The following is a 25,187-nucleotide window of genomic DNA, read 5'->3' as shown; positions in this document are numbered from 1 at the left end:
TATGCAATAATGTTCCAAAATTAACAAAGTGAGACATATAATATCCATTATTGGAATATTCTACAAAAACATAAAATAATACACAAATAAAAGTAAATGATAGGAAGTTCACTAATAATCTTAGTCTACATAAGAATTAAGTATATAATAAAAATAAACTATATAAAAATGATTTAAATCACAAGAAAAAGATGAGATGTTTAACATGTTATGGAATTAATTTATTAACTATTTTAAAATGAATTATATTTTATACATAAATATATATTTATATGTTGGTATGTAATATAAATTTGATAAATATACCATACCTCAAAATAGACTCTAGCTTCTTTAAAAAAATATGTAAAAAGCAAATAATATAATACCTACGTTTTTAAAAGTAGGTTAATATTTTTATAATCTCAAATTTGGAAAACTCTTTCTAACATACAGAGAGAAACAGAAACCACATAGATAAACATTGATAAGTTGAGCTACATAAAACCAAAAATATCTAAGTACGTATTTTAGTTATTCTACTTATTCTCTGAACTAATAGCTGTTAATGTTATTGCTTCACACATCATCATGAAGAACTAATTAAAGGTAAATAGTAAATTTGAAAAGACAGTAGGCCTTTACTGCAAATATTTTCAGCTACAGTTTTCTCCAGAATTGCTTTCTTAAATGGCTAATTCTGTTTGCTTTTTTGTCTCTCTTTATTTTTTTAATTACTTCAATTATCTGGTTTCCCAATGTCACACTTGTTTTTAAGCACTGCTATGTAAAGTTATTTTTGTACTATCTTTTCTTACATTTTATTACATAAAGCATAGTTTAGACAGGTTAGCTCAGTCTGTAAACTTGAAATACTTCCTTCAATACTTTATGACAATTTCAATCATGTATACTAAACTTTCAAATTTACATATGGTCTGATCACAGTTCCTTCTAAAGGAATCTATCAAAGCCCCCAAGACAAACCTTTGGTAGATGTAAATTTTTCCTATTTATTTCATCATCTTTTGGCCACAGCTGATTGGACCACAAATGGACCCTTGGTACAATGGCTGCCTATCTTTACAAGGAGAAAAGGAAATGGTAATTGAGAAAGTTACTGGTGAAAGCCACAGCTTAAAGCACATGAGAGATGAGACTTCGTAGATGAGAACTGGCCTGTTACAAGAAGTTGCTATTGAAGACACTAAGTACATAGTAGAACAGAGGATAAGCCCAGCAAGAAGCATGGAAGCCATGAGTAAAAGTTATGTATTACCAAAGAAACTTCAGTCTTTGCCAAAGTTTGAATTCACGTTCTAGTCCACAATGAACTATAATATTGCAGTAAATTAATGTATATGTTTTCTATTGCTGTACAATATATTGCCTCAAACTTAGCAGCTTAAAAACATACACATTTACTATTTTATAGTTTCTGTGGTCAGGAGTTTGAGTACAGTTTAGCTACATCCTTTGCTCAGGGTTTCAAAAAGCTGAAATCAAGGTGTTGGCCAGAATCCATTCCATTTCATTTTGAAGTTTGGAATACTATTCAAAGTCAATTTATATTGTTGGAATATTTCAGTTCTTTGCAGCTGTAGGATGAACATCCCTGATTTCTTTCTAGCTGTGAGTCAGGATCCATTCTCACTTCCTAGAGATGCCACTGTTCCCTGCCATATGGCCTTCTCTATGGACAGCATCTCCATGGATGCTTGATTCTTCAAGAACAACAGGAGAATTTTCTGCTCTAGCCTGAGATGGAGGTTTCTATAATGGGAGTGACATCCCATAATCTTAGCCATATTATATTGGTTAGTAGCAAGTCACAGGTCCTGTATGGACTCAAGAGAAGGGGATTATACAAGGGTGTGATTCACTGGGGTGTTACCTTAGGGTGTGTCCACCACAATGTTTACTACTTACAATCAAAAGTGGCTATGAAACATGCTACCTCAAACACTATGTGAATGATGTTGGGCCTTAACGAGTAGATATAAAGGCATTCATACACTCTCTCTCTCTCTTTTTTTTTATTTTTTAGCAGCAACTACCCACTTTAAATAGGAAAAAAAGAAACAATTTTTCATTAACATAAAGTCTGCACTAGTAGAATGCTAGTTGGCAAAACCTACAAGACTGAATTTCAGAAGGTTTGTCTAAACTAACTGAAGAATTTTGCACTCTTTTTAATTAACCATTGCACACCATGTTTTTAAATCAGGCCTCAGACATTGCATTGCTACTTAGTATGTTGAATTTATGTTCCTAGAATCACCAATGTATAACCTAATTTTTTATCTCTACCATGATTTCATTAAACATATAAATGTACAGGGGAAATGCTTCAGCAAATATGAAGCTACTTAAATTAAATGATTTCAGACTCTAAAATACAAACAAGCAGCTGTTATATGAAAACATTTTATTGGTTTTCTAAATGAAGCATTTCTTTTTACTAATTTAGACTAAATAAAAAATGTGGTAACTAATTGCAAGAGCCTTGATTTTACTTTCAGGAAAGAAATAACCAGCCTATAGAGAATGGTATGAAGCCTAAATAATGTAAAATGACTATTTTAGCATACTTCATCAAAAGACAGTGGTTTAATTATATTTAAAAGTTTGACTTGACTGTGTAGGGATCAAGAGAAAACTTCCCCTTCACCCTTTGAAGCTTTGCTGAAAATCACTGACAAAAGGCAGTTTAATAGGAGAAAAGACATGAAAATTTATTTGATCATAGTTATACATGACATGAGAACCTTCAGAAGGAAGACCAAAAGATACAAGGGAAACTGTCTATTTTTATGCTGAGGTTCAATAGAGTATTGACAGCCATGGAGAAATATGATTGGAATAAAGCATATTATCTAATGTTAATAGGCTGAGGAAGGACACCAAGGAAGTCCTGTCTGTTCAGATTCTTCTTGGTCTCTCTGTGCAGCATTATTTCCTGGATGTGGGGCAGGACCATCACTGGAATGGGGATATTATCACTTATAATCAAACAAGGTAGATCAGTTAATTTCTCTATGGACAGTTTTTAAGATGGGGGCAGGGAGGAGAAGGAAGTCAGAGTAATATTTTATGTTATATGGCTGGCTATGGGGAAAAAAAAGTTTTGAATTCTATGATCCACCTTGAGTAAGAGGGATTCTAGTGTCTACCTCTAGCATTGGGGGAGAATGAGAGGCCAGAGACAGGAAAACAAGAGAAGGTCAGAGAAAAACTTTTGCTTCTGAGGCTTCTGAGGCCTTCAATTTGGGGTATTTTTTTTTCTGAGCCACAAATGTACAGGGGAGAAAAAAATATTTACTTTTCTACCCTTCTAAGATCTTAGTTTGGACAGACTACTGTAAAATAGATTAACCAGAGAAAGATGAACAGAAGTTTATTAACATGTATACCTCATGTATACATGAGGGATACCTAGGGAATGAGTAATTCTTCTAGTGAAACAAAGAAAGAAGGATATGAGAGAAGGCCAGTTAAGAGGAGATGCCCAGAAAAAGAATAGCAAAGAAAAGTAGGTTTATTATGTAAAATTAAGTCAGTGCCTTTGCTATGGTAAAAATCTCTAGTTGTTTAGAGTTATCTTTCTCTTTTTACAGCAGAAGGACATACCCTTATAAATTGAGATTTTTCTTTATAAATGTAAATTTCACTTACAATTGGGTAACTTCTACTCAGCCTAAAGAGTTTCTCTTATTCTACAGCTTCTCAGAATAATCAGCTCAAAATGATACTTATGCCAAAAGGCTTATTTTGAGTGCCTATGTATGGGCTGGTCTCCTAAAGTCATATTTTTGGTTGGCATATTCTAGTCTTTAAAAAATGCAAACTCTAAGTCTAAAGAAATAAATTTTATACATATTTATAAGAAGTGTAATAGTATTAGAAAGGCAGAATATAGCTTGTTAAATGTAAAATAAATATCTACTTAGTTGTATATGTATAAACTACATAGAAAGTAACAGGTGCACCCATTTATTTACTGAAAAAGATCAATTTTCTTCATTTAAACAAGCTCATATTACATTATTTTACAATGTTTGTCTTTCTGCATGAAAATGTTTTGTGCGAACTTAAATCTAAGTACTTCCATATATCTACCTTCCTAAACAGCTCTCGCTCTTTCTCTCTCTCTCTCTCTCTCTCTCTCTCTCTCTCTCTCTCTCTTTCTCTCTCTCTTTGAAATGATTAAATCACAGTGAAATTGACACATATTTTATATCTATATGCATCTTCTTTGTCCATACATCTTGGAGGAGGGGGACAGACAAGGAAGTATACAGTCCTTGTTTCTGAGTAGTTTACAATCAAGTTAAGAAGTCAAGTAATAACATAGAAAATGGAATAAATATTGTCACAATGAAAGAATGATAAAAAAATACAAATATAAGAGGGAATACAAAGTAGTCATGATTGATGTTTAAATGAGTCACATAAAGTGATTGCAGGATTTTAGATAAGGGAGAAATCGCTGATAAAAATGGGTAGTATATTGAATAAAGCACCAGTTAGATGGTTATATGGAGTCTTCTGTTACTAGCTCTGTTAGGTTAGCTAGTTGTGTGACCTACAGAAATTCATTTTCCTTCTTTTGGTTTCATAGTGATAAAGGGAAGGTTATCCCTGTGCCCTCTGAAGTTTTGTTGAATGAACTGACAATAGGTAGATTAATAGGAAAAAAAAACATACAAATATATTTTATATGCATAAGAGGAGGAAATTGCAAGATAATGATTACATAATAACCCAATGAGATGAAAATGTTTATATAACCTTACTCATAGGGAAAGCATGACAGGGGGAAATATGGTAATCTGAGTGATATTAAATTATGTCTAAGGAGAATGAATGGGTCCAATGTGCAGCCAGTGGATAGTAAAAATTCTCTTTGGGAGTTGAATGAGATCAGAGAACCGAAAGTGATTTGGGATAAAGATTGAAGTTCCTCTGTTTTTTAGGTGTGGTGTATAATTTTTGATCTCTTCCTCTGTGATATGATGAGCTTTAATCTTTTATGGTTAATGAAATTTCAAAGAGAAGATGAAAGGTAATTGTGTTCCTCTTTGGCAATTCCTGTTTCTAGGTAGATAAGCAAAATTCAGAGAACAGTTTCATTCTGTGGGAGACCTTGAGTTTACTTCTTTAGTTCAGCATGTCAAAGCACAATATCTGAGGGTACTGTTTTCTGAGTCCCAACACTCTCAATTGCTGTATTTATAAAATGAAAACTATGGCTATCATGGATGGTATATAAGGTCTTTTCAAACTTTAAAAGATATCTTCTGATCGTGGCTATGAAAAGCTTAATAAAGGAAAATGATGAGAAGGCAGCTGAGCTGGGTCTTGTTGAGTGTGATTTGACCAGACAAGGGGCATCAGGAGGATATTTTCTGAAAGAGAAACTATGTAAACCAAGATGCAAGAGTGAGACCCCATCTCTACTATAAATAGAAATGAATTGGCCAACTAAGATATATAGAAAAAATTAGCCGGGCATGGTGGCACATGCCTGTAGTCCCAGCTACTTGGGAGGCTGAGGCAGAAGGATTGCTTGAGCCCAGGAGTTTAAGGTTGCTGTGAGCTAGGCTGACGCCACAGCACTCACGCTAGCCTGGACAACAGAGCAAGACCCTGTCTCAAAAAGAAAGAAAGAAAGAAAGAAAGAAAGAAAGAAAGAGAGAGAGAGAGAGAGAGAGAGAGAGAGAGAGAGAGAGAGAGAGAGAGAGAGAGAGAGAGAGAGAGAGAGAGAGAGAGAAAGAAAGAAAGAAAGAAAGAAAGAAAGAAAGAAAGAAAGAAAGAAAGAAAGAAAGAAAGAAAGAAAAAAAAATGTTTGATAAGAGAAATGTGCTATACCGAGAAAAAACTGATGATCGTGTCAACGTTCAGTACAGGTGCATCCCTATGTTTTATAGACAGACATTTTATTATTTTCAGTCTAATCCAACTCCATGCCTTTTCATCCCTTTCACATTTTTATCGATTTAATGTTCATTTCTCTGATTTACCACTCACAATGCTTAACACAGTATGTATTAGGTACCAAATAAATATCTGTTGAATAGTATAAAGTATATGTCCCCCTCTTTACATGAATTCTTTATAAATACTCTAAAATTGTACACATACTACTATAAATACTACTTCTTGGGTCAGTCACATGGACCAGGTAATCCTCGATTTTTCCTCTGGCAATGGTAATAAAAGAGATATCATAGGAAGACCTATGGCTTCCATTAATTTGTATAAATCCATTGAAATTCTTCATATTTTTAGATTCTGTCCCCTCCTGGGTCAAATTTCTCAAAAATGTACTTCATGCTATATAAAAGAGAACTTCAATAGAGTTTTATTTTTTGATGCTAACACTACTTGCTTTAATGTTTTAACCACTGTCTCTTCTAAAACTTAATCAACACACATCATTTCTTCTTGTTTCTCTTAAATAACCAGTGTCATTAATGTGAGTGTGAAAAAATGTCTACAAATATGCAAAACCTGACACCGGGTGAGTAATGACTATGTTTACTGATACAAAGGGAATGTTGGTTTTTGCGTAGTACCAAGTAACAGCTTGAAACAATTCAGAACAGAGGCCATAAAGAAATACCTCCCAACCCTCATTACTCTACTTTGGGCTAATGAACATAGCTGCTATTAATATTTGCTCTAATTTAAAAAGGAAATACATGAAACCTAACATAAAATAGACCTGTGCTACAAGATAGCATAATTGGTAATAGCCATTTGTTTGGTATTATTAAATAAAACTTCCTTATACTGGATAGCCATAATTCCTAGGCAGAGATGTTTGGCATTATGCAGACATAGACAAAATACGTTTATTTTTCATGGAAAAGCAAATTTATAAAACATTAGAATAGTAAGAAAGCTTATTTCAGTTGAACCTAACCATATTTCAACATCGCTGCCACTTGCAAATGTACATGAGTGACTTTGAATAGTAGGAGCCCATCATCCCTAGGAGCCAGGCTGATTAGCCTTCTCCAACTATGGTTTTTACTGAAAGTTAGCCCAGGTGTAAGATAATAAAACACAATCAAACTTTGGACACTTGCCATAGACTTTATAAAATCATTATAATATCTAAATAGATAATAAATTATCACATGTAAAGGCAATGGCTAACAATAGAAATCCTATGTTAAAAAGTGATTATAATGTCAGCTTTCAAAATATTTTTGCAATTAACTGAAATTATGTCAATATTTTCAGAGGCTAATATATATTTCTTTTATGACTTTTCATAAAAGCCTTTTGAAGTGATTTTAAAAGAATGCTATTTGAACTTTTAATTTTCTTTGACAAATTAAACATTCACAGTCAAGGATAAAAATATGAAAATGGGTATATATTAAAATATATGAATTTCTTTTTCTGAAGGCTTTTTGGTAAATTCACATTTTTAACTTTAAGAATATTTTAAATTCATAACTCAACAATCAAAATTTCATCTGTTAAATAATATTTTTAGATAGGTACTGAGAAATGGCTGTGAAAACCATTTCAAAGAAAGTAACTTGTGTAAAAATCCTCCACCTTTACTACCTGTTACGTTCTAGATTCTTGCAGTAAAGATATATCATTCTGTAAGCAGATAATTATTCTTATGAGCTGATGGAATTCTTCATAAAACAGATCATCTATACTTTGAATCTTGAGTATGTGAAGAAGAAATTTAAAATTCATTCCAGAGGTTGAGGCCTCATGCTATCAGGAATTTGTGAGAGTCATTTGCTTAAGCCTCCAAATCCTGACTAACTCTACAAGCAAAGCCTGTATTTCTTGGAAATGCTCTTATATTGAGCATTGGTAGTGTAGAATCAAAAAGTTCTTTCTCATATGATGAATCAAATCAAAGAGAACTAAATAATATAAACCAAAAAAAAAAGATTTATCCAGACTTAATGATTATGTATGTTTATGTTTGCTTTCAGGAGAGGCTGCTGGAGCAGGGGAGCTTTCTGTAACAGACAGTAGCCTACCTAGGTGATGTTACCAAGATGTCATCGTAGGAGATGCCATATTTCATTCTTTAACAAAACCAAAAATATAGACAGCTATGCACAAACAATAATATCTCAGAAAGAGCTCAAGCTCCCATTAAAAAATCTGCAGTAACACAATGAGAATAAAGGGAGAATATCCACATAGAAAGTATTGCTGTTGAGAATGATATACTTGTGACACAAGGAGACAGCTGGGAGCACCATGAGTTTTATTGGCCTGCTCATCAGAGGACACAGGCATCTCTTGTCATTGATCTAAGTGATGGCCATTATTGCCAAGAAACCACAGAGAGGAAGACACGGCTCCATATCCCTTCCCCATATAAGTGTTGTTGAACTGCTTTAGGAAAGGAGATTCTCCCAACCACACATGTGCCGAACCCTGGAACTGCTGAAGCTCTAGTGTATGCCTGCACATTGTATCTAGACACCAAGGCTGCACTGCATATGCCATATCTGAAACATAAGAATCCACCAGAGAAACTTAGTTTACACCCTGGGATCCAGATTCAAGCTCTCATTGCCTGTGCCCCAGGCACTGGCTCAGCCTTTAAAGATAGCCAAGCCCTGCCCAGACCCTGGAACTACCCTAATGCTGTCCCTGCCAGTGCCCCCATTTTCAACTCTTCCAGCTACTTTAAAAGTATCCATGCTTTGAATTCTATCACCAACAAAGCAGCCAGGGTGCTTGCATACTGTCCATCATTGCCATTACCACCCCTGGCCCTAGACACATAGTCCCTCCAAGCAATGCCTGGGCTTTAGGCCTTGGTTCCATGGCTACTGCATGTGTGCCACTCATCAAACACAAAGTCACCACCACTGCAAGTGAGCTCACAAGCCAGATCCAATGCAAAAAGGAATTCCTTCAGCTATAAATTCTGTTGTGGGAGAAGAAAAGATTAGGATGTTAGCAGCCATCACCAACAAAGATCCCAATAACTCATGATGCCACAGTAGAAATTCACAGCATTGACCACTATGGATCCCTGCAATATTTATCAACACTGACCTCAGCTGATAGAGCTGCAGAGAAACTACAAAGGTGCCATACTCAATGGTGCCAGAACTACCACACACCACCAAGGAAGCACTCATACCCTCTACAATTAGACGGTGAAACTGGCCTGTAAAGTCTGCAAAGGTTGGCTATGTACCAAATTTGCAGACATAAACATACAAGATACATGAAAAACCAAGGAAACATAACATCACCAAAATAATATAATAATCTAGTAGTAGACACTAAAGAAATGGAAATAAATAAAATGTGAAAAAATATTTAAAATAATTATTTTATGGAAGCTCAGCAAACTTTGAAAATAGAGAAATAATTTAATTAAATCATGAAATTAATAAATGACAAAAACTTGATTTTTGACATAGAAAATTAAATCGTAAAACTTTTAAATGGAAATGTTGGAGCTTTAAAATACAACAAAGGAAGTGAAAATGCAATAGAGAGTATCAACAGAACTAATCAAGCATAAGAAAGAATCTATAAACTTGAAGACAAGTTATTTAAAATTACCCAGTCACAGAAACAAAAAGAACAAAGAATGACGAGGAATAAAGGAAGTGTAAAGAACTTGTGGGACAGCATGAAAAGAGTAAATGTTTAACTTAAAGGACTTTAAGAAGGAAAATAGAGACAAAGGCATGGAAAGAAATTTTAAAGAAGTAATAGCAAAAGAACTTTCAAATTCTGGAGAAAGATATAAATATCTATGTACAAGAAGATCAACAATATCCCATCAGATTCAGTTCAAACAAGACTAGATCAAGATACCTTATAATTAAACTATCAAAAATCAAAAAAAGATAAGCCAAGATGGCTGACTAGAGACACAGCTTGACAGACCATCCTGGCAGAAGAATGGAGGGCTGGACTGAGGAGAACAGGGAATTATTACTGCTCAGAAGAGGACCAAAGGAACAGTTAGGATAGGAGTCTGGGTACCCCACCAAAAGGAACTGTGAAGCTGAGAGAGAAAAGGACAGAAAAGAGAAATGGGCAGTGTGAACCAAATCCAGGGAGTCCCAGAGCACAGTGAAAGGGTAAGGGAGCTCCCCTTCCCTGCCTGGGTGCCTCAGGCCAGCAATAGGACAAAGGGTTCTCATTCCACGAGAGAGTGCCATGAGGGACCATAGAGTCAGCATCCCTGCATCTAGACACCTCCTCTTCTGCACCTCCTCCACTCCTGGAATCCCAGAAAGTAATTTGGCTCAAGCCAGCTAGTCTGTAGCTATTGTTATATCTTCCTCATAGCAATTGCAAAAGCGCTTTGTGCTGAGAGATGTGGCTCTCTACAGTGGGGCATGTTCACGGCCAGACCCACCTTGGAAAGTGTAACCACAGGGACAACAGCTCAGACAGGAAAGTTATACAGGGAGACCACAGCCCCTCCCCACACCATAACAGCCACTAGAGTATTTTGTGCTGACTGACCTGCTTTTCAGCACTGGAAGCATGCTCCCACCCAAACCAGCAGGGCAGGAAGTTTGCAATCTTCCTGTCCACAGACATCTGGTGCATTCACCTACTGATGACTAAGACATCAGGGTGGAGAGACATAGGGAAGATATCATGGTTCCAGGCTTGGGTGGCAAGAGAGAGACCTAGTGACCATATGTAATGGTAGGGTGTGGAGAGCTTAAAGGAGCAGGGGGCTGTGAGCATGCTCTATCCCCCACCCCCTGCTAGGGAATTGCCATACTGGAGTAGGTTGCACCACTGGGACTGAATCTGCACAGGCCTTGGTTCCCATGGCCACTAAATGCCTCCATGCTCAGGCTGAACTGGAGCCACAGTGCCCCCACCACCACCTCCACCACTCACTTCAATAGGGAGTACAGCTTGATCCAAGAGTCGCTTGAGCTACCACTACTACCCTGGTAGGAGCAGCATGAGTCAGAGACCTGTGTGGATAAATAGGCCTTCCAACCTTTCCTTGGGCTTTAGTGGTGGAAAAGTGGTGCACAATTGGAGATCCCCCTATCTGCCAGCATCATACAGAGATGCATGCCAGTAAGTCAGACACATCAACTATGAGGTAGTGCAAGAGCTGGTCTTGGGCAGAGAGGGAACATACATGGACTGATTAGAGGTGATAGTTCTGTGGAGTCTCAGGGTACAAGTAGGAAGGATACACACCCCACCTCACAGAGAAAGCAGGCTAGTGGACAAGGATAGAGAAAGCTTGGCTAGGGGCCTCAACATTTACATGATTAGCCTCCTTCCATCAGAAGCAGCTATTCAGGCTTGGAGAGATAGCCCTCTACTCCATATCAGGGGCTCTCCCTAGCAGTTGAGTTAGCAACCTCTGAATCCCACAGAGTCTCAGCAAAGCCCAACACTCAGGCTATCACATCCCAATCAGGACCTATATTGCTCCTCTCCTCATGTCAGAGGAAACAGGGTCCAAGCAACCCCTAGAAGATACAAGTCCCCTCCAATAGGTAGGGGCATTTGTATACCCCACCTGGGAGACCAGAACCTAAAATGGGCACAATATCTTACCTCAGCAACTGGTTCCTCCACACAAATTACAATGAATGACAGAAGGAACATACCATAGCTAAACAAAGTGCTTTGAATCACAACCTATTAGGGAGTGGTGTATTCATACCCACAAGTATAATCCAACAGCCCAAAGATTAAGCTGGGAATCAAATTCACTACACTCCTTTGGGAAGAGATAAAGACAACAGGTCAGAGGCGGCCCAAGAGGTTCATCATACCTGATAAAACACCCCAAAGGCAATTCAGGGCCAGCACTCCTCCACATGGCACAGTCAGGGATCAATATTTGGGGACTCAGAGACAGGGCCACAAACCCTACCTAGCACCCTGAGCTCTTTTTTTATTTATTTTTTATTTTTTAATTTATTTTATTTTATTTTATTTTTATTTTTATTTTGAGCTCTTGACCAAGAGGCCAGAAAACACAGAATAAGTGAAAGAACTCTAAAAACATGAAAAATTGGAACAAAAAGTTACCCCCAAAGGAAATCAATAACTTCTCACCAATGGATACCAACCAGAGCAAAATGCTTAAAATGAGAGATGAAGAATTTTGAATATGGATTGTAAGAAAAAATAGAAATACAACACACAGAAGGCACAAAAACAATGCAGGAAATGAACAAAACATTATCTAAAGAAATCAGAATATTAAAGAAAAACTAAACAGAAATTCTAGAAATGAAAATTTCATTCAAGGAATAACAAAACATAGTGGAAAGCCATAATATTAAGCTGGATAGGCCAGGCGCAGTGGCTCACACCTGTAATCCTAGCACTCTGAGAGGCCGAGACGGGAAGATTGTTTGAGCTCAGAAGTTCCGAGACCATCCTGAGCAAGAGTGAGATTCCGTCTCTACTAAAAAAATAGAAAGAAATTAACTGAACAACTAAATATATATATATATATATATATATATATATATATATATATATATATATATATATATATTTAGCTGGGCATAGTGGCACATGCCTATAGTCCCAGCTACTCAGGAGGCTGAGGCATGAGGATCGCTTGAACCCAGGAGTTTGTGGTTTCTGTGAGCTAGGCTGACTCCACAGCACTGTAGCCCAGGCAACAACAACAACAAAAAAAAAAAAAAAAAAGAAGAAGAAGAAGAGGAATAGTCTGGATCACACAGAAGAAAGAATATCAGGGCTTGAAGATAAAACCTATGAGCTACACAAATCAGTTGAAGAACAGAAAAATAATAGGAATGAAAAAAGCCTAAAATAAATGCGGGATTATGTAAAGAGTGCAAACCTAAGAATCATAGGCATACCTGAGGACTTAAAAGAAAATACATAAGGGTTGGATAATTTATTTGAAGGAATAATTGAGGAAAATTTTCCAGGCCTAACTAGAAATCTAGATGTCCAGGTGCAAAAAGCACAAGGGTATTCCTGGGAGGCTCATCATGAAAAGGCAATCACAACCATAATCATTAGGCTGACCAAGGGAAACACAAAAGAGACACTCTTACAAACCATAAAGGAAAAACAGCAGGTAACCTACAGGGAAAACCTATCATCTAACTACCAACTTCTAAACTGACAGCTTAGAAGCCAGAAGTGAGGGGAGACCCATCCTCAGTCTTCTAAAACTGAATAATGGCCAGCCTAGAATTTTATATCCTGCAAAAATAACCTATTTATATGAGGGGAAAATAAATACTTTCCCAGACAAGCAATTACAGAGGGAATTTGTGAAAAACAGACATGCCCTGAAGGAAGTACTCAGATCTGCATTATACACTGATCAGCACGATAGACATCCACCAGTGTAAAATCACCCAAAAGCTGAAGTCCAGAATCCAGTTATCAAAATGGCTCAAGAGAAAAAAGAAAGCAATAAGGGTCAACTTAATAGGATGAACAGAAATCTACCCCAAATATCAATTCTCTCAGTAAATGTGAATGACTTGAACTTCCCACTGAAGAAACATAGGCTAGCTGAGTGGATAAAAAAATATATAAGTCAAGTATCTGCTTTCTCCAGGAAAAACACCTAACCCACAGGAAATCATTCAGACTCAAGATGAAGGGATAGAAAACAATACTCTTTGCAAATGGAAACAAAAATAAAACTGGTGTAGCCATTTTCATATCAGATAATATAGTCTTTAAATCAACAAAAATACAGAAAAACAAAGATAGCCACTATATAACAGTGAAGGGAAAAATTCAATAAGAATACTTAACAATCCTAAATATGTATGCACCTAACATAGTAGTGCCCAGATACATAAAGCAAATCTTACTTGGTCTAATCATAATAATAAACAGCAATGCCATAATACCTGGAAACTTCAATACCCCACTGAAAGAACAAGACCGATCCTCCAAGCATAAAATAAGCAAATAAACAATGGGCTTAAATAGAACTCTAGAAAAATGGGCCTAACAGACATCTACAGAACATTCCACACAAAAAACACAAAATAAATATACGTTCTCTTTGGCTCATGAAACTTTGTCTAACATTGATCATATCTTAGGCTCTAAAACAGATCTCAACAAATTAAAAAAAAAAAGAAATTATACTATGTATCATCTCAGACCATAGTGGAATAAAATTAGAAATCAATTCCAAAAGAAACACTCATCTCTACACAAAGTCATGAAAACTAAACAACCTATTGCTTAATGATTGTTGGGTCAAGGAGGAAATAAAGATGGAAAGCAAAAGAATCCTTGAACTAAATGATAATGGGAATACAAGTTACCCAAACCTGTGGGATACAGCAAAACCAGTCCTGAGAGGAAAACTCATAGCCTTAAATGCCCACTTCCAAAAGACAGAAATATCATAAATAAACAATCTAATGAATGACATCAATGAAATGGAAAAGGAAGAGCAAACTAACCCAAAACCAGTAAAATAAAAAAAAAAACCAAGATCAGAGCATAACTAAATGAAAATGGTAACCGAAGAAATATATAGTATATTAATAAAACAAAAAATCTGGTTCTTTGAAAATGTAAACAAAATTGATATTCCTCTTGCTAGATTGACAAGAAGCATAAAGAAAATGACTATAAAAAGCACAATTAGAAATGAAAAAAGAGAAGTTGCAACTGATATCATGGAAATACAAAACATCATCTTTGAATACTATAAAAATCTCTATGCCCATAAACTCAAAAATGTGGAGGAAATGGACAAATTCTTAGAATGCACAATCTCCCGAGGCTCAATAAGGAAGAAATAGAAATCCTGAACAGACCAATATCAAGCACAATACTGAAGTATAAATAAAAACATTCCAACAACAACTACAACAATAACAACAAAAGTCTCAGACAAGACAGTTTCACACTGTAATTTTAACAAACCTGCAAAGAAGAACTGGTACCTATACTGCAGAAACTATTCTATAACACTGAAAAGGAAAGAGTCCTCCCCAATTCATTTTATGAAGCCACTATCACCTTGATATCAAAGCCAGGAAAGGATACAACATAAAGGGAAACTACAGACAAATATCCCTTATAAATACAGAAGCAAAAATTCTCTATAGAATCTTAGGAAACTGAATTCAACTACACACCAAAAAAATAATTCACCATGACCAATGGACTTCATCCCAGAGATGCAAGGAAGGTTCAACATAATAATGATGAATGTAATTCACCATTTAAATAGAAAGAAAAACAGACCATATGATCCTCTCAATATCTGCAGAAAAAGCATCTTACAAAATTCAGCACCATTTTATGATAAGAACTCTTAACAAATTAGGAATAGAATGGGCATACCCACATATTATTAAAGCCATATATGGCAAACTGACATCTAACACCACACTGAATGGGTAAAAATTGAAAGCATTCCAGCTTAGAAGTGGAACCAGACAAGCTTGCCCACTATCACCAATTCTATTCAACATAGTGCTGGAAATCCTTCCCATAGCAATCAGACCAGAGAAGGAAATGAAGGGTATCCAAATAGAGAAAGAAGAGATCAAACTATCACTCTTTTCTGACAATAGGATCTTATACTAGAAAACTCCAAAGATTCAACCAATAGTTTCCTTGAATTGATAAATGAATACAACAAAGTCTCAGGCTCCAAATGAATGCACACAAATCAGTAGTTTCATATACATCAAAAACAGTTAAGCTGAAAATCAAATCAAAGATGCAATATCTTTTACAATAGCAACAAAGTAAATAAAATACCTGTCAATCCATGAGTGGATTAATAAAATGTGGTATATGTATATAATGGAATACTACTCAATTATAAAAAAAAATGATAGCGATACAGCACCTCTTATATTTTCCTGGATAGAGCTTGAGCTCATCCTCCAAAGTGAGGTATCACAAGAATGAAAGAATAGGTACCACATGTACCCGCTATCAAACTGGCACTGACTGATCAACACTAAGGTGCTCACACAGTAGTAATATTCTTAGGAGGTAGGGGGATTGGGGATGGGTAAACTCACAACTAATGGGTATGGTGAGCATTGTGGGGGGGTAGGGCACGTTCCAAATCATGTTTGGGGTGTGGAAAAATCATAACATGTAACCAAAATGTTTGTATACCCATAATTTCCTGAAAAAACAAACAAAATGAATATATGTAAATATATTCATATATATTCATAGTATATATGTGTGTTTATGTGTATGTGTAAGTGTATGTGAATTTTGAAGGGAAAATCTGATAGGTGGCCAGCATTGATTAAATTATGAATTTAGTGAAGGGAGCCCATTGATGAATTCAATTAGTTACTATACTATTGTCACTGAAATTAATTGATAAGATTTTTAAATGGATGTCTCAGAATCCTATTTTGGCAGCTAAAAAAACAATAATTCTGCCTTGTAGACCTAGCTGTTACCACATTTTTTCTTCACCAACCGTAAGGCATTCACAGTATCAGATGTCTGGACTCATATTCTCATGGCAGGACAGTTGCTGTTTCACACTACCCTACTAACTGTACTTCAAGGACAACTTCTCTGAGCAAAGGGCAGTGCAAATATTCGTAGAATATGACAGATGGGAAGTGGCCCAATATTATTTATGTGAATGACCACTGCAGAATTAAGATGTTCTCCTTAGCATCATGATTCATGACTCCTGATTCATTCACCATTTCACTACATCCCTAATTCCTTGCCTTTTAGATGTCTTTTAGCTTATATAACTTTATAGTCAAATCTTGTGACAAGAACCTACATGTATACATTTTCAGGATTTTTTTTAGATGACTGGTGTGCTTTTCTTCCATCATAAGTGCCTCCCATTACATGGGAAATGAACCATTACAGACATATATTGCATAAAAGGTAATTTTCCAGAAATACTAGTGGCTTGATACAGCTATAAATTTTTCAACGTTTTTTACTGAAAATTTGATTCAAGAAAGAGTTTGGGCCAGGCACAGTGGCTCACTCCTGTGATCCTAGAACTCTGGAAGGCCAAAGCAGGCGGATCATTTGAGCTTAGGAAAAATAAAAATAAATTGGCTGGACATCTAAAATATGTATAAAAAAATTAGCCAGGTGTAATGGTGCATGCCTGTAGTCCCATCTACTCAGGAGGCTGAGGTAGGAGGAGTGACTGAGCCCAGGAGTTTGAGGTTGCTGTGAGCTAGGCTGAAGACATGGCCTCTAGCCCTGGCAACAGAGTGAGACTCTGCCTCAAAAAAAAAAAAAAAAAAAAAGAGTTTAACTCAAGAAAAATACATATTGAGTGTTAATCAGACTAGGGGTTGAAGACATAAATTCTGCTTCTATTTCTGAAACTGACCCATTCTATAACTCTTGTTCCCCATTTCCTTTCCAACATCTCCCCTTTATGTCGTTTCTGGAGTTTATGCTATAGCTTCCTTTTCAGTTTTTCAAATTCCAATCTTGACTCCCTAAATGATAATTTATACTAAAATCAATTTTACCTTTATATAAGATAATTATTATTATACTTGTTCTCCTCAAAGGTCAATGGTTTCCAACTTTCTACCGAATGTTATCAAAACAATTTAATTTGGCAATTGAGCCCCAAACCAGGATAGCCTCAACCTACATGTTTTTCCTTACATTCTACTCCTACCAATCATCCAAATTATACTCAAAGGCAAAATCCCAATGAGCATGGTTTTTCTGCTTACTTGAGTGAAAATATAGTACAGTAAAAAAGAAAATCATGTAAACTGTCTTAACCTCAATTTTCCCGGTTCTGAAATAGCAATAGAAATATAACCCTTGTAGAGTTGTTGTAAAATAATGCATTATTTATACAAATTATTGCATACAATTAATTAGTCATCAATATGTTACTAGTTATAATTTCCCTTTCACAGTTTGGCCTCTGGAGGTAAATGCACTTGGGTTAAGAGAATGGCTCTGTCATTTCTCAGTTGTGTGCCTTTGGGAAAGTCACTTAACTTCTTTAAGCCTCATTTTCTCAACTGTTAATGAGAATACAGTAGTACCTCTCATATGATTGCTGCAGTGAATAATTCATTTGAAGCATTCCATAGTACAGAAAAACTACAATTTAGAGATGTTGAGCATTTTTTCATGTTTGTTAGCCATTATTCTGTCATCTTTTGAAAAAGTTTCTGTTCATGTCGTTTGCCTACTTTTTGATAGGTTGTTTGATTTTTTTCTTGCTGATTTATGGGAAATGCAAATCAAAACCACAGTGAGATACCACTTATTCCCAGTGAGAATGGCCTTTATCAAAAAGTCCCAAAACAATAAATGTTGGCGTGGACATGGAGAGATAGGAACACTCATACACTGCTGATGAGACTGAAAACTAGTGCAACCTCTGTGGAAAGCAACATCGAGACACCTCAAAGAGATATAAGTAGATCTTCCAGTTGATCCAGCAATCCCATTACTGGTTATCCACCCAAAAGAAAAAAATACATTCTGTAAAAAAAGACATCTACACTTGAATGTTTATAGTAGCACAATTTACAATTGCAAAGATGTGGAAACAACCCAAGTGCCCTGCAATACATGAGTGAATTAATAAAATGTGGTGTATGTATTCCATGGAGTACTATTCGGCTACAAGAAACAATGGTGATATAGCACCTCTTGTAATATCTTGGATAGAGCTGGAACCCATTCTATTAAGTGAAGTATCCCAAGAATGGAAAAATAAGCACCATATGCATTCACCATCAAATTGCTTTTTACTGATAAACACTTAAGTACACATATAGTAATCACAGTCATCAGGTGTCAGGCAGATGGGAGGGGGAAGAGAGGATTGGTATATATAAACATAATGAGTGCAATGCGCACCATCTGGGGAATGGACACGCTTGAAGCTCTGACACGGTGGAGGAGGGCAAGGACAATATACATAACCTATACATTTGTATCCCCATAATATGGTGAAATAAAACATAAATAAATAAAAGAAAAAATACAATTTAAGGAATACTCTTGATTATCATATTTCCTTCTTCCAAATTCTTGCTCAAATAATGTTCTTCCAATATGGCATTCCTCATCTGCCCATCCAAAAGTTACATTTTTCTGCTTTGTAATCTGTGAAACATTTTAAATCCCTTTACCCAAACCGTATACTATTCCTTATAACCCCCTTTATTTATAACTGAACTATACTTTATGAATATAAATTATAAGCTCTCTGAAGGCAAAGAGTATTAGCATAACCAGATTATTCAGGTGAGGCAGTGGTACTGTTCTTTATGAGTAAACATTAGCTAAAAAAATAAGATATATAAAAATATTTTTCTTTGCCTTAATGTAAAACTAAAGCTGTTGTGTCCCATTTGGGGCCTTTCCTCTGGAATCTTTATATATATATTTTTTCTTTTTTCACATTGTTGAGATTGGTAACCCTCATATAGGAGACTAGCTGTAGACTAGTCCCACCCAACAGTCCAACAGAGCTGTTTCTCTCATAATATGCTACACATCCACCAGAATGGCTAAAACTTATTTTAGAAAAGATGATGCAAACTGATCGTTATTATGTAGAGCAATAAAAATCCTCATATATTTCTGGTGGAACTGTAAACTTTGAAAAACATTTTGAACTTGCCTACTGAAGTTGAATGTATGCATATTCTATGATCTACTTAGACTCAACAGACTTGTGAACAGATATGTAAAAATATTTACAACATCATTCATGATAGTCCCAAACTGAAAACTAATTCTAAAAATAAGACCAACACCTTAAAAAATCCTGAAAACTTTCAAAATTCTAAGGGCAAAAAACCACCCAAAGTTTTAAAAATACCTGTAGGTTACTTACAGAAAAAATGAAGATCAGATTGACCTCAGATTTCTTAGCTATGACACTGAATACTTGACAGTAATAGAATAATTTCTTTATAGTTTAGAAGGCAAATAGTTTTAATTCTAATGAGGGCAAAAATTTTAGTTAAGGATTTCAGCAAAAGTAAATGCATTTTAGACATGTAAGCACTCAAAATTTCTTACCTATATACTTCATGTATGTACATGCTTATGTGCGTATTACTTGAGAAGTTAACCAAAAATAATGTAAAAAACATAAACAAAAAATGATTTGAAATATAAGCAGCTGAATTTGACATGGAAGAAGCCAAAATATTTAAAGAGAAATTAAAACAGAATGCCTTGGACTTGGATTCGTCAGGCAGTCTACTTCTAGAATCTAAAGCTCAGTAACATAAGGATTCTTCTCTAAGTGTTGACAGTACTTGGTTCTGAGGTAAACATATTTACTTAATCATAATAATGTTAATGCTTGTCCTTGTCCACTTTGTGCTACAATAACAGAATACTACAGACTATGTAATTTATAAAGAAATGTATTTCTCACAGCTATGGAGGGAGGGAAGTCTAATATCAAGGGGCCAGCATTTGATGAGGGCCTTATACCTCTTTTATTCCATGGTGAAAAGGCAGAAGGATAAAAGAGCATGCACCAGAAAAAAAAAGAGCAAATGAATGTTGAACTCACTTTTATAACAAACTCAATCTCATGATAATGAACCCACTTTCACAATAAACCACTTAAGTCATTCATGAGGACAGAGCCCTCATGATTTAATCACCTCTTAAAGGTCCCACATATGAATACTATTTCACTGGGCATTAAGTGTCCAACACATGAACTTTGGTGGACACATTCAAACCGTAGAATTCTGCCTCTGGTCTTCCAAATTTATGTTCTTCTCTAATGTAAATACATTTGTTCTATCCCAATAGCCACAAAGTGTAAAGCCATTCAAACTTTTGAGCACCAACTCAAAAGTCCAAATCCATAGTTTTATCTGAATCAGATATGAGTGAGACTCAATACAAAATTCATCCTGAGCCAAATTCCTCTCTAGCTGTGAGCCTGTGAAATTAACAAGTGATGTGCTTCCAAAATATAATAGTAGGATAGACATAGGATAAATATTCCCATCTCATAATGGAGAAGCAGGAAATAAGGGAGTAATTGGCCCTATGTAAGTCTAAAACCCAACAGGGAAAGCAACATTAAATCTTAAAGCTTGAGAATAATCTTCTTTAACTTCATGTTCTGTATCCTGGGCACATTGGGGTTTGGTCACCCAAGGCCTCAGGCACCCCTACCCCTATGGCTTCATTGGGCTTAGCCTACACAGAAGCTTTCACAGTTTGAAGTCTAATACCTGTAGCATTATCAGGCTGGAGTTATGCACTGGTGCCCCTACAGATCTGGGATCTTGGGGAATGTCCAAGTCTCATGGGTCCACTATTCATTGCCTTTTTGGGGAATATCTGCGGCAGCTCTGTCCCCATAGTTCCAACGGGCATTGCCATAGAAGGAGCTCTCTGCAGTGGTGCCACCCCTGTGGTATGTCTCTGTATGAATTCCCAGGCCCCACCAAGGTTTATGGTTTATTCCTTCTGGAGTTGCACCTAGGCCTGCTTGAGTCACTGATGGAGCAGCCAACACCTACTGCACCAGAATCTGGGAAGCAGAACGCCAAGGGAGCACAGGACAGCAAATGCTGAAGTCCCACAGGCACCTCTCTGGAAACCTTGTCCTCAAGGATCTAGATTGCCTTGAAGATCTCTGAAATGCTTTTGGGGTCATTCTTCTATTGTCTTGATGAATGGAACATGACCTCCTTCTATCTATATTAATCTCTTTAGTAAGTGGTTGCTTGGTCACACCCTTAGTATTCTCTCCTGAATATGCTTTTTTATTCTTTACATGGCCAGGCTGATACTTTTTTCCAAATCTTTCCATTCTTCTTCCTTTTTAATTGTATCTTAAAATCATTTATCTCTTCTGTCATTTTACTCTAAGTAGCACACCCTGCCACAAAGGGGGGGGGGTAAAAAAACATGGAGCTCCATGAATGTTTTTTCACTTAGATATTTTTTCTCCTATATATCCTAGTTCATCAGCCCTAAGTTTAGTCTTCAACAAAATGCTTTAAAAAACCCACAATTTGCTGTAGCCAAGACTTCCAGTAATATGTTGAACAGAAGTGGAGATAGTGGGCAGCCTTGTCTGGTTCCAGTTCTAAGTGGGAATGATTTCAATTTTTCCCCATTCAGTATGATGTTGGCGATGGGTCTGTCATATATGGCTTGTATCATTTTTAGGTATGTCCCTTCTATGCCTATTTTCTTAAGTGTTCGTATCATGAAAGGGTGTTGAATTTTGTCAAAAGCTTTTTCTGCATCTATTGAAAGAATCATGTGGTCTTTGTTTTTGTTTCTCTTTATGTGCTGAATTGCATTTATAGATTTATTTATGTTGAAATATCCCTGTATCCCTGGGAGGAAGCCCACCTGTTCGTGATGGATTATTTTTTGATAATCGTCTGGATTCGGTTAGCTAAGATTTTTTGAAAATTTTTGCATCTATATTCATTAGGGATATTGGTCTGTAGTTTTCTTTTTTTGTTGCATCCTTTCCTGGTTTTGGTATCACAGCAATATTCGCTTCATAAAAGGTGTCAGGGAGGTTTCTGTTCTTCTCGATGTTGTGGAATAGTTTCTGCAAGAAACTAGTTCTTCTTTGTAAGTGTGGTAAAATTCGGGTGTGAAGTCATCTGGACCAGGACTTTTCTTTTTAGGGAGATTTTTAATTGCTGTTTCTATTTCAGCTGTTGAGATTGGTCTGTTCAGGGAATCTATTTCTTCCTGATTAAGCCTAGGGAGCCTGTGTGTTTCTAGAAATTTGTCCATTTCCTCCTCATATTCCAGTTTGTGTGAATAAATATTTCTGTAGTACTCATAAATTATACCTTGTATCTATTTGGGATCAATTGTGATATCTCATTTTTTGTTCCTGATGGAGCTTATTAGAGATTTCTCTTTTCTACTTTTTGTTAGCTTAGCCAGTGGCGTGTCAATTTTGTTTATTTTTTCAAAGAACCAACTTTTTTTTTGTTAATATCCTGAATAGCTTCCCTATTTTCCATTTCGTTTAGTTCTGATTTGATCTTCTTGACTTCACTTCTTCTGCTGGGTTCGGGGCTGGTCTGTTCTTCTTTTTCCAGCTCTTTGAGTCGTTTCATTAAATTGTCTATTTGTGAATTTTTTGACTTTTGGTTATAGGCATTTATGGAAATAACCTTCCTCTCAGAACTGCGTTAGCTGTGTCCCAGAGGATTTGATAACTTGTCTCTCCATTGTCATTTTCTTAATAGAATTTTTTTATTTCCATCTTGATTTCTTCATTTATGAAGTAATCATTTAGTAGGAGGTTGTTTAATTTCCTCGTTTTTGTGTAGAAATGTGAGTTTCTGTTAGGGTTGATTTCTACTTTTATTCCACTGTGATCTGAGAAGGTACATGGTAAGATTTCTATTTTTTTTAATTTCTTGAGATTTTCTTTGTGTCCTAGGATATGGTCAATCTTAGAGAATGCCCCGTGAGCTGATGAGAAGAATGTATATTCAGTGGATTTTGGGTAGAATGTTCTGTAAATGTCAGTCAGTCCCAATTGTTCTATAATTTTGTTTAAGTCCATTATTTTTTTGTTAATTTTCTGATTGGAGGATCTGTCTCATGCCGTCAGTGGGGTGTTGAAATCTCCGGTGATTATGATATTGCTATTAATCTATTTGTTTAGATCCAGTAAGGTTTGCTTTATTAAAGTGGGTGCACCTAAGTTGGGTGCATTTATATTTAAAATTATTATCTCTTCTTGTTGAAGTGTGCCCTTCACCATTATATAATGACCCTCTTTGTCTTTCACTACTTTTGTTGCTTTAAAAACTAAATCATCGGAAATTAGAACTGCCACGCCAGCCTTCTTTTGGCTTTCACTTGCCGGGAATACTGATCTCCACCCTTTTACTTTTAGTCTATATGCATCCTTGTAGGTTAGATTTGTTTCCTGAAGACAGCATATGCTTGGCCTGTATTTTCTTATCCATTCAGCCAACCTATGTCTCTTGAGTGGAGAGTTTAAGCCATTAAAGTTTATTGAGAGAACTGATAGGTAAGGTAGATTACTGTTCATTCTGTTGGGTTGGATGTTGTTGCTTTGATTTTTCTCTTGAGTCATAGTGATATCTGGCCTTTAATCTTTGGGTTTTGGTTATTTTTATATTCATGAGTTTCTATTATTGTGTTCCGTGTGTAACACTGTTTTGAGTACTTCTTGTAGGTCTGTTCTTGTCTTGGTGAATTCTCTGAGGCTTTGCTTGTCTAGGAATGTCTTTATTTCTCCTTCATATATGAAGCTTAGTTTTGCAGGGAATAAGATTCTAGGCTGGGCATTGTTTTGTTTCAGAAGAGTGAGAATGGGGCCCCAGTCTGTCCTTGCTTGTAAAGTCTAATTAGAGAAGTCTGGTTTTATTCGAATTAGCTTTCCCTTGTATGTTACTTGCTTCTTTCTTCTTACAGCTCTTAGAAGGGCCTCTTTAGTTGATATTTTGGTCAGTCTGATGACTGCATGACATGATGTCTTCCTGTTTGCATTGAATATCCCAGGCATCCTCTTGGCTTCTTTAACTTGTATATCGAGATTTTGAGCAAGGCCTTGGAAATTTTCCTCTATTATATCTTCAAAAAGCTTGTCCAACTCTTGAGTGTTGTCTTCTTCCCCTTCTGGTAACCCTATGACCCTCATGTTAGGTTTCTTCACATAATCCCACAGCTCTTGTAGGCTTTGCTCTTTTCTCTTGTTTCTCTGCTCTATCTCTGTGACTGATTTATTTAATTGGAAGGTGTTATCTTCAATCTTTGAAATTCTTTCTTCTGTTTCCTCTACCCTGTTCTTGATACCTTCCACAGTATTTTGTAATTCCCTGAGTTTATTCTTCATCTCCAACAATTCTGTTAAAGTTTTCTTCACTGTGTTGAACTCTTTAGTGAAACTTTATTCCATATCCTGGAGGCTTTTTGTGTTTTCTTTGTGTTGGTTATTGAGTTGTTCTTGCAGGTAGGTGAGTGTTCTTATGATCCACATTTGAAATTCCTCTTCTGTCATTTTGGTTGCCAGGTTTTGGTTGTTGTCTGTTTCTAAGGGGCTGGTGCTCCTCTTTGGGGGTGTGTTTTCCGTTTGTTTCTTCATATTTCTGGAGTTCCTTCACTGAATTCTTCCCATTTCGCTCAGTTGTTGTTTCTTTCCTTTAGGTTTTCATTTGGGTATTCACACGTCTTGCATAGTTTCTGAGCCAGTAGGTGGTGTTGCTCACTGGCAGCAGCCA

The sequence above is a fragment of the Microcebus murinus genome, chromosome X (assembly GCF_040939455.1).
Source record: "Microcebus murinus isolate Inina chromosome X, M.murinus_Inina_mat1.0, whole genome shotgun sequence".
Taxonomy (NCBI): Eukaryota; Metazoa; Chordata; class Mammalia; order Primates; family Cheirogaleidae; genus Microcebus; species Microcebus murinus.
Note: the sequence above shows the minus strand (reverse complement) of the source record.